Here is a 12091-nt window from a genome sequence, read left to right as displayed (position 1 = left end):
ACCACACCATACCACACCATACACACCACACCATACACACCGCACCATACCACACCATACACACCACACCATACACACCGCACCATACCACACCATACACACCACACCATACACACCACACCATACCATTCCACACCACACCATACACACCACACCATACACACTAGAGATGCGCGGATGAGCTTTTATGCCATCCTAATCCGCGTGTATGCATGAACCAACCGCCCACCATAAATCCGCGCGAATTATTTCATACTATTTATAGATCCGCGCCCGCCATGCACCCGACATTTCACAACGCTATAAAAGGAGCGAACTTACGGTTTCTGCTGCCGTTGGTGCGATCGCTGCAGTCCAAGACTCCAAATAAACTTCCATGATGTATTATGTCCAGTCCACCACTTGACCACTTGATGTAGCTTACTCGGATAACACTATAGCTTTACATTTAGTTTACTGGATTGCCTCATTGTATGCGAAAATACGAACGCGTCTTCTCTTCAAACACGTCTTCAGCGGAGACTCCTCTTTGAGGGTGACATCATTGACCATATATGGACCAAAAGTGGAGCCTAGCGACCACTGCCTTGGGTCCTTTGGGGGATCTACATGTGCCAAGAATGTGCCTGACGAAAAATGTAGCTTAAAATACGTTCATAGACTAGAGAACGTAATTAATATTATTTTTCCTCATTAATGATACATCGTTTCAACCGCCCGCAACCCATCCGCTATTAATCAGAATGTTTATTTTTGATATCCGCGGTCAGCGCGGTTATAACTACGGCCCGCGCATCACTAATACACACTACACCACAGCACACCATACCATACCACACCACACCATACCACACCATACACACCACACCATCTGTAGTGTTCCGGACTGTGCCAAGGTTTCTATCATCATCCCAGTAGTACCCAAATCCAATAAAATCACTTGCCTCAACGACTACCGCCCCATCACACTCACCTCTGTTGTCATAAAATCATTCGAACGCATCACCCTCTCCCACCTGAAACAACTCACCTCCCCCCTGCTGGACACTCATCAATTTGCATACCGCCCCAACAGATCAGTTGAAGATGCTGTCAACCTAGCCCTGCACAGTTCACTACAACACCTGGACTCACCCAACACCTACATCCGCACCCTTTTCATAGATTTCAGTTCCGCTTTCAACATCATAGACCCGGTCAAACTTTTCCAAAAAATGACAGACATGAACATTCCCCTCTCCCTCTGCTATCTGATCAGAAGCTTCCTGTGGCGGAGGCGTCAGAGGGTCAGGATAGGCAGCCTCCTGTCCTGCCCTCTGACCCTCAGTACTGGTGCCCCCCAGGGCTGCGTCTTTTCCCCCTGGCTCTTCTCCATCTACACCAACCTCCTTACATCCCACCACAGCTCAGTTTCATTTTTCAAATATGCAGACGACACCACCATAACTGGACTCATCACTAACAATAACGAAGAACACTACCGGAACCAAGTGGCCCAAGCGGTCACTTGGTGCCAGGACAACAACCTACAACTCAACACTTCCAAAACCAAAGAACTCATCACAGACTTCCGACGGAATCCACCCCCCAAGACACCCCTCCACATCTCCGGACAACCCATAACCACCACAGTCACTTACAAATTCCTGGGCACGCACATCAGCAACACACTCAAATGGGACAATAACACCGGTCACATAATCAAAAAGGCCAATCAAAGACTTTTTCACCTCCGGCAGCTCAAAAAATTCAAAGTAAAATGCAATCTGCTCCTCCAGTTCTATACAGCCATCCTAGAAAGCATCCTCACCTCATCCATAACCATCTGGTACGGCAATCTGGACAGTCACTCACGCAACAAACTCCAACGAATAATAAAATAAGCTTAAAAAATCATAGGTACCCCACTGCCATCACTAGACACTCTCTACCATAAACGGACAATCACAAGAGCACAAAAAATAGTTTCTGACCCATCTCACCCAGCCAATCAACTGGTCCAACTGTTGCCCTCTGGACGGCGCTACAGATCAATTTCCACCAAAACAACCCGATTCAAAAACAGTTTTTTCCCCACTGCCATCAGGTTTCTGAACTCCACTCACCTCTGAAATCTCACTGTATACCTCTCCAGCAATGTATATGTTGAATGTTCTGTATTTATGTTGCCATATGTCTGTCTATGTAGTGTAATGACTTATGCTGACACAATATTCATGTGCTTTAACAATTGCTGTACCGAAAGCAAATTCTGCCGACTTGTTGTGCAGTCCTTAATAAATGAATCTGAATCTGACCACACCACACCATACCACACCATACACACCACACCACACCACACCATACACACCACACCATACACACCACACAGCACAGCACAGCACAGCACAGCACAGCACACCATACCACACCATACACACCACACCACACCATACACACCACACAGCACATCACACCATACCATACCACACCACACCATACCATACCACACCATACACACCACATTACACCATACCACACCATATACACCACACAGCACAGCACACCACATCACACCATACCATACAACACGACACGACACCATACACAGCACACCACACCACACCACACCACACCACACCACACCATACACACCACACCATACACAGCACACCACACCATACACACCACGCCATACCACACACACCACACCATACCACACCATACACACCACACCATACCATACCACACCATACCATACACACCACACCATACACACCACACCATACCACACCACACCATACACACCACACCATACCACACCACACCATACACACCACACCATACCACACCATAGACACCACACCATACACACCACACCATACACACCACACCATACACACCACACCATACCACACCACACCATACACACCACACCATACACACCACACCATACCACACCATAGACACCACACCATACACACCACACCATACCATGCCACACCATACCCTACACAGCACAGCACACCATACCACACCATACACACCACACCATACACACCACACCATACCACACCATACACACCACAACATACCACACCATACACACCACACCATACCACACCACACCACACCATACCACACCACACACCACATCACACCACACAACAGCACTGTTATTACATTTTGTAGTTTTCAACCACAGACTGTAAAGTAAAAAAACAGATTCAGTAGTGAGTGTGATGAAGGTTTCTGAAGGGCTGTTATGAAGCCTGGAGATTGTGTTTACAGTCGGTGCCATGTTGACATGTTTTGAGTGCAGTCTGCTTTTGGCCCATAATCTGTGCTCATGACTGAAGTAGGCGTGTACGACTGCATGTAGAGTGAAATCTGGACAAATAAAAGCTTTGCTCACTGAAAGATGATTTATTGCGATTGAAGCATATTAACTGATCAACATGAAGATAGTCCTATCTTCCCACTGGCCATAGGCGCTATAACTGGCGTTAAACGAGGCGCCTGCCTCGGGAAGATAGCAACATGGTTTTAGGCCCTGAAATGCACATTCAGTGCGCCGTAGATATTATTGTGCGTATTTACGCACAGCTCTCCTCTGCCGATCTCCCACTCTCTCCCCCCCCCTCTCTCTCTCTCTCTCTCTCCCACTCTCTCACGTGTCAGACAATCTCACACTCTCTCCCTCTCTCTCTCTCTCTCTCTCTCTCTCTCCCTCTCTCGCGCGTCTCTATCTCTCTCTCTCTCTCTCTCCCTCTCTCTCGCACATCAGACAGGCACAAAGACCGATGGAAAAAAAGTTGTTATATCTAGTTTTGAGCCCCTGTCATTCAGAGGCTGTTGAGCCACATGTGAAATCTCCCAGCATGCATTGAGGCTAATACATTTCGACAAGAAATATCAACCAAATCACCCCAAATTGCCTAAAGTGGTAGATAGAAATAATGTTCACACAACATGCAATTCTCGAACATTTCAATATTGGCCAAAATCAAACATAGAAATCCAAACACAACCCTATGTGAAACATATATGTAATCCAGGTGGTATATATATCCCTATATATCCCTCGCAGATTTAACGTGATTTAGATGAGTGACAGCCGTAACACGGTTCTACTGTGATGTCCTACTGTGATGTCCGCTCCAATAAGACTTCTTACTTCACATTTACTTTTACAATAAAAACACATTTATGCAATGACTTTACATAATGTAGTAGGTTATATTTATGTAGCCTGGGTAAACCCAGCCTCTCAGAGTTCTCAGACTCGTGAGCTGGGTAAGCCTGAGAGCAGGTCACTGGGGGCTGGGTTTACCCAGGCTACATAAATATAGCCTACTACATTATGTAAAGTCATTGCATAAATGTGTTTTTATTGTAAAAGTAAATGTGAAGTAAGAAGTCTTACTAGGCTAATGTTTAGAACATTCTTTTCACTTTGATCTTGCTATAGTGTAGCGCAGTGGTTCTCAAATGGGGGTCCGCGGACCCCCAGGGGTCCGTGGCACTTTGCCAGGGGGTCCGCGAAAAGTTTTCAGGTAAAAAAAAATAATAATAATAATAAATATAGCCGCAAGCGGCGATGCGGGGTCCAAGCTTCTGGTGACTTGGGGGTTATATGTCAGATAATATTAATATAGACACAGAATTGCACATTTAGTCAGAGTTGATATGTGCACAAGTGTACCAAGTTTGTAGTAAGTAATATGTAGTAAGTAGCAGTGGTGGTGGTAAGCCAAATGGTGGCTGTCAAAGAATAATGGACTTTTTCTAGGCAAACTGTCATAATTTCAAATCCTAGCTTCCTGATAAGCTTAGATGTGTTAGCCATGAGTGGACAGCTTACTGAGGTGTTGCTTTTGTGGTGTTCCGAGTCCATTGGATGAAGATAGTGTGCTGCTTCTACTGTACACTTCTGATCATGGTTATAGTGGTGCTCAGTGAGGAAAGGATTAAACAAACTGTTCCTGAATGGTGATCTAAGTAATTGGTTGTCACAATGAAAAGCCAATGCTTTTGTAGTAGTGGTGGTAGTCATAAATCAGCTCTGCATAAGCACAAGGCCAGAATTTGAACCATTTGTCATGAAGTTAATGTAAAATCCTAACTGTTAACTAGATACTCCACATGGTACATTCATAGTGTCTCTGTATAGGTATAACAAGATTAATATTCAGGTTGTGTAAATCACCCTTTAAGTCAAACTGTTAGTGGCTTAATAGGTTATCAGTTAACAAGTTACTTGTCTGTTATTCAGATGTTTTAAAAGGGTAAGCTTGGGCACAGTGGACATCTACAAGTTGGCAATAAAAGTGTAAGCTCAAGGTTGACTAAAGGAGTTAGGATATAATGCATAAAAAACTGGGACAAAAGACAGCAAAGGAGGCAGATATGATTCAAACAATAAGTTTTTATTGCAAATAATAGTTTTTATGAAATGAAAAACTTAAAGTAAAAAGAAATATATCAATCCATTTTGTCCTTGTGTGGAGCTGAGTCGGGGTTTCTGGACTGTGTGGAGGGACTGTCGAGTCTTGGAGTCAAGTCTGAGTCAGGGCTATGATTTGTCTATTATGTCAACTCAGATGTGATTGAGCATGAGGATAGCTTCTTCCATTTCGTCTGTAGTCATTTGAGTTGGTGATTTTGTAAGCAGTGGTGTGATAAGTGCGAGTGGGATGGTGTATGATGTTTCCTGGTTATTGATGGACAGAGAGAATTGGATATGTGTTTTGCGGTTTCTGTTTTATGGCGTTGATTGCATTTGTGACATTTGTGTGTGAGTGAGTCAAAGTTTACAGTAGTGATGGGTGCCAAAAACAGAAGTACTTGTTTGTGACGGTGGCAGAAGAGACTTCACCATAGATGCTTTGAGTGGTGGGTGGTGGTGGTTCTGTGTATGATTCAAGTGCAGTGGTGGGTGTTGATGTTGTGGTTGGGGTGGTTGTCAGATATGTATTGGTTTCAATGGTTTGTATGCATGTATGGATAGGTTGGTCAGGTGGTACCAGTCGTCAATGTCAGGTTTACAGTACCCCCAGACAGCTAGGTCAATGGTTCCAGTTGCGTCAATGAGGAGGAAGGTTGTTGTATTCATGGTGGTGCCGGCTCAGGTTGTTGCTTCAGTTGTGGGTTTTACCAGTTTGATTACTTTGCAAGTGATGTTGATCTGTGGAAGAGCATGGCATAAACAGACAAATTAGTCATAGGAAGTAGTATGTTTAGCTTTTATAACTTCACATTGACATGACACTATTTGCATATAGGTTGACTTTAGAAAATCTGGAGTAACACAAGTGAAAATTAGATTGTTTTGTGGCTACAGGAAATGATGTTTTGTGTAAAAGGTACAGGCAATAATATTTAATGTCGAAGTGAACGGGAACCAGTATTTGAACTAAAAGAAAAGAAAAGTAATTTTTGGGTTCAGCTCGACTGCGAAAACAAAAAACTACAATGGGAAAAAGATCAGGATTTTTCCCCCTGTTGTTTTTATTTAGTGTTTTATGATCACTCAGGATTCTTTGGAAGATTTGTTGGCTTAGTTTAACCCTTAAAATTCATTATATATATATATATATATATATATATCAAAATGTCTATGGAGAAAACGAATGCAGAACTTACTTCTGGGGCAAAAAAGTCACGTGCCTGTTGAGCTCTCTAGCTCCATTTCCAATGCAAAACCAAGTCAGCTGTTATTTAACAGAAAAAAAGTCCATTATTGGAATAATAAATGCAAAATGACCATATCAAGCAATAATTTATCAGTCTGATAATTAACAAGCATCCCTACTAGGAATGTAAACTACTTACTGTTATATTGGGTGGTTATGAAGGTGGTATGAAATGTTTGATCTGACTTCATGGATGAATCCATGCACTTCCAATTTTTGATGGATTTGCCATTTTATAACAACTGAAATGGAGGTAAAAGGTAACATAGTTCATTTGAGGAAGGCAATGATACAGGTGAAGCAAAGCAAGGTGGTTGTTGGCAAAAGAAGATGGCTATATGATGTAATTGATAGGTGGATGAGATCAAATATAGACATTGGTTAACAGAGGGGCAAGTACAAATGTGAAAAATAGACTGAATGTAAAATACATACTTGTTATTTTAGGCATTTTTGAAGGAGGATCTCTGGTGGTTTATTTAACTTTGTGTATGTAGCTACACAGGTCCCTTTTTGTTTTTTGGCTGGATTGGTCATTATTGAAAAATTCTGAAATGTGGGCAAAAGGCATGGTTAGTTTATGTTATTCTAAAGTTTTCTAATGTGATTTGCAAATTAAATTAAAGTTCATGAATGTGTTGCAATTTATATGCAAAGATGGAACATATTAAATCATACATAATTAACATGTGAATGTAAAAAGTGTCAAACAGAAAAAAAATCTGTACTACAATAATTTAATCTAATTGTTCATTAAACTCATTAACAATAGCTTAACAGTAAAGTCAAGGTAAAACTTACTTTAGTTTTAAAATGTACAAAAAAGAAGTTAACAGAATAGGTCAACTTTGAAACAATCATCAACTGAAGCTTAAAGAGCACCATGCAAGTTGCTACTGATTAAGTCCTGATTGAGGTCAGCTGTGTATAATTGGGGCAAGAGCAGAGATTAATGGATTACTCTGTCAATGGGCTTTTTTTGCAGCTGCCATTTTGTGTTTAAAATTGGAGTTTGATTAAGAGTAAGCCAACTCAATAATAAATGGACTGAAAGTTGGAAACCTTAATTAGTATTTAGGTGTATCTATGCTACTTTTTTCATTTACACAAAAAATGGCTGCTGTGAACAATAAGCTTGAATATGGACAAATGACACTTGTTACTCGACACTTTTTGAATAAATATAAGTGAAAACAGGTGTTACAATTTCTTGGGTGGAAAACTTTGAAGTTTTTGAATGGGAATTTCACTTCATAAAATAAGGTCTGAGGACCCGAGTTATATAGTAACTCTTAAACAACTGAGGCATTAGCTGCAATGTGCTTAATCTTACGTATCATAGGCCTATAGTACACGTGATGCAAATGATCTGCATAAGCTGTAGGCCTATGGTACAAGTGATTAAGCACATTGCAGCTAATACCTTATTTACTGACAACACAAATGCACAAAAAATTTACCTCAAACATTCACTCCAACAAGTGACTACCACAGCTACCCAACAACACTTGGGTAATGTGCATGAACCATGGTAGCATTTGATGTTTTAATCAACACATTAGTATTTCAATTGAGTTTGTATTGGGAAAACACAAGGGAGTCCTGCTAATTTTTTCTGTAGCTAATTACTTGCCAACAGCCTACTAGCACCTGTATTTAAACAATATGAATGCATCCAACTTAGCATGGCACTAGCAGACTTTATACTTAACATAGTTCTTCACAAAAGACTCACCGCTGAGGAGAATTCACAGCATGGCACTCAGCTATCGCAATGAATGTGTTTATGGCTGTTTTTCTGCAACACGCAACCATGTACGTGACATAGGATGTTTCTGTATTGACAATGAGAAAAGCACATTCAGAAGTTCAGTCAGTCACAATGGTCTCTCACAGCATCTGTGTAACATAACAGTGAAATCACTATCTGTCTCATACTAGTGGCTAGCGCGATTTTCTCGAAAGTAACGTGACGCTCTAATATGACGAGATTCATGGCGTCCATGTGACTTACAACAGCTTCAACACACTTCTCTTCTACTTAGATGTATGCATGAAACGAAATAAAATTGCAAACCTAAAACATACCAGTGTAGATACAATGACTTTAGGAGTGTTCCTCACTAAGTTAACGTTATATTTACAACCAAAAACATTGAAAATACAGAGAGCAGAATAGTGTGTACCTTTCCCAGGGAAAGTCCAAGAACAAGAGGAAGTACCAAGTTGGCCAACGTGCGACAAAAACAGCCGTTTACAAAATAAAATACTCTGCGTAAAATAGGTAAATTGACATTCTTCCAAATAATCTGACAAAACATATACTTTGCCCTGTTCATGGTATAGCGTAACAACATCCAACTACTATATACGCAGTGTCTGAATCGTACCAAGGCTTCATGAGATTGTCTTCAAAAGAATGCTTAGCCTATCAGTGATGGCACACACACCTGCATGCAATATCCCCATTACCAGCACTCCAGCAACACAGCTGCTCCATTACACATGGGGATCATCAGCTGCCCTGTCCTCTGCATGTTCAAATCTAACCAATGATCAATGCAAATCACCACTTGAAGTTACAGCACATATAAATGACCTTGATTATCAATTCAAAAGAAAATGAGAGTGACAACATTCCAGCAAACATTTTCACATATCTAGTCAGGGTCTAATTGTATATTATATCTTATGTCAATGAAAAGATCAGGGAAGTTATTGTTGGGAAGGCACTTTATTCAATACCAAAACTAATTAAAGACATAAGGTATATGTGTTCAGTCAACAATACCTACTGTAGCAGAGATTTCAAGGGACTGCTCATTTGCAGTACAGTTGGGGATGTGGATGATGGGAGGTGTCTTCATACACCAGCATTTCATTCTTGTACTGCAGCTCTCAATGAAGTCAAACAGGGGGCTATCATGACTGCAAACACATTTAGTATAGCGCATTGTCAATATGATACAACATAACTATCAGAATTGTTGGAATGGTTAGTGTTGTTGCTTTACAGCATGGTCTAAAAAGAAATTACTTACTTTTTGGAAGTGGCGTTTATTCAGAATGGTGGTATTGTCTGTGGTGCTTGCTTCAGAAGGAGAATCAAGAATCCCACATGCTCCGACACACACACAGCCCTGAGTCAATTAGGTGACTCACACCTGTGTGTGGAGTGAGGCAGCAGTGTGTGTGTGTGTGTGTGTGTGTGTGTGTGTGTGTGTGGGGGGGGGGGGGTCAGAGCAGGTGGCATTAAAAGTTTAGACATTACAAGTACATAGTACCCCACTTCAAATACCAAACTATACCTTTCACAAATCAACTCAATAAGTGTCAAACTAAATGAATGCCTGCAAAACTTTGGTATATGACTCCCCTCATTTCTTTCTTACTACTTCCATATGTTTATATAGTCTATGATTGTAACATATGAGTGGAGTCATAGACCAAAGTAAAAGTTACAATAATAATATAAACTAGATGGTCTACATTTCCTAAGGAAAATGTAATTGTGCTTGCAGTCCTCGCCATGCACCGCCTGCCTTGCAAGGTCCCTGCCCATGCAGCTAGGGGGACTAAGTAGTTATGGGCGGGCCTTTGTGAGTGGAAGCGTGAGTGGAAGCGGGAGAAATTATATCGGGTTTCATTTTTAAAAGTAACCCCCTGAACCCTGTGAACAGATTATAAAACTCACATTTGAACTGGGTTTCTCTTGATTGCTAGTAGGAGTGGGATGATATATTGATATACATGGATATATCGATACATCATCAACATCATATCGTGTATTTGTCCTGACTCAGGCCCGACACAAAACCCCCAAATGAGCAGACATGGCAACAGGACAGGATTCCCGGTTCTTTACTGAGAGATAGCATTTACAAGGGGATTCAATGGCAAATTAAGAGAGAGCTTGTAGAGGCTTGAGTCTTGCAGAGGAGCGAGGCTGTGATGCTTTGAAACTGGTGGAGCCTGGGCCGGTGGAGGTCAGGAGTTTGGACTTAACGTCCCCAGATCGAGATGATGGCTTGTGAGCTGGAGGTGGATGGATGGAGTCTATGAGTGTGACAGGAGCATCTATGAAAGGAGAGCAGAGCAGTTTTCACCTGTCCACATGCAGCAGCATGACCGAAGCGTCAGATTAGCTCGCGAATAGCGGCCAAACCGCTTGACAAAACCCTTTGCCAAGTCAGAGCATGTCCTCAATGAGCCGCTCATTTTGAGGTATGGCATGTCTATGTCGTGTGAAAGATGTGGGAGTTATTACGCGCCGAACTTTGTGGCAGATATATTCCGGGCCTTGCCCCCCTTAATTTTCCACCCCGAGTCCTACGCCGCCATCCGTGAGTGTTGCCCCCCTTAATTTTCCACCCCGATTCCAACGCCGCCATTCGTGAGTCTCTACGAGTTACGGTTGCGGAGATACGTTGCTGTAGCGCCCCCCATAGGCAAACAATAGCGCCCCCTACACGCCAAATGACACTATCTCTTCTGAAATCAACTCAGAAGTGTCAAGTGTCATACAAGAAGGAAGGCTGGCCATAATGAGAATGAATCCGCACTTCCTGCCGCCCTTCAAAATAAAACAATTTCGAAGGGACAGGCACTGAATGCTGCTATAGCGCCCCCTAAAGGCTAAATGACAAAATACTTCTGATATAGGCTCAGAGTACATCCCTCCACACCTGTACCAAGTTTGGTTAGCATCGGACGATCTTTGTGAAATAGGCCCCACCCACAGAAAGTTGGAAGTCGATTATATGGCAACGGTGCGTTTTTTTCAAAAACTTCCAAATCAGTGTTGTGCAGGACAGTCCCCACATGATGTGTGCGTTGGTTTGGTGAAGATTGGACAAAATTTCAAGGAGAAATGGCAAAAAAACGGTTTTGGACAAAATGCAAAATGGCGGAAAATCTAGTCAGACGCAAATGGGCGTGGCCTAGTTGAGTAGATGCGGGAGGACCCAAGGAATCCAGGGAAAAAAGAATTTTGATGATAAACCCTACGGTTCAAAAGTTATCGAGAAAAAGGTAAGGAGGGCTGTTATAGCGCCACCATATGGTCAATTGGTGCAATTTTTTCGGGGATAGTAAAAGACCCCTCAGTGCACCTCCCCATCAAGTTTCGTAGCTCTAGCTCTTATGGTTTCTGAATTACACCTAATTTACTGCAAGATTTTGCAAGATTTTTCCAAACCCCATGCAAGTCAATGGGGAAAAAAATGGCGCTTAATGGCGAATTGCGGCCAAACCGCTTTCACAAACCCTTAACAAAGTCATAGCATACATGTCCTCAATGAGCCGGTCATTTTGAGGTCTGGCATGTCTATGTGGCGCAAAAATTGAGGGAGTTATTAGGCGACAAACTTTTTGGTGGATGGAATAATAAGAATAATAAGTATGTGGGATTTCAAGAT

This window comes from Poromitra crassiceps, assembly GCF_964638095.1.
Source record: "Poromitra crassiceps genome assembly, chromosome: 3".
Lineage (NCBI taxonomy): Eukaryota > Metazoa > Chordata > Actinopteri > Beryciformes > Melamphaidae > Poromitra > Poromitra crassiceps.
This window is presented reverse-complemented; position numbering follows the sequence as displayed.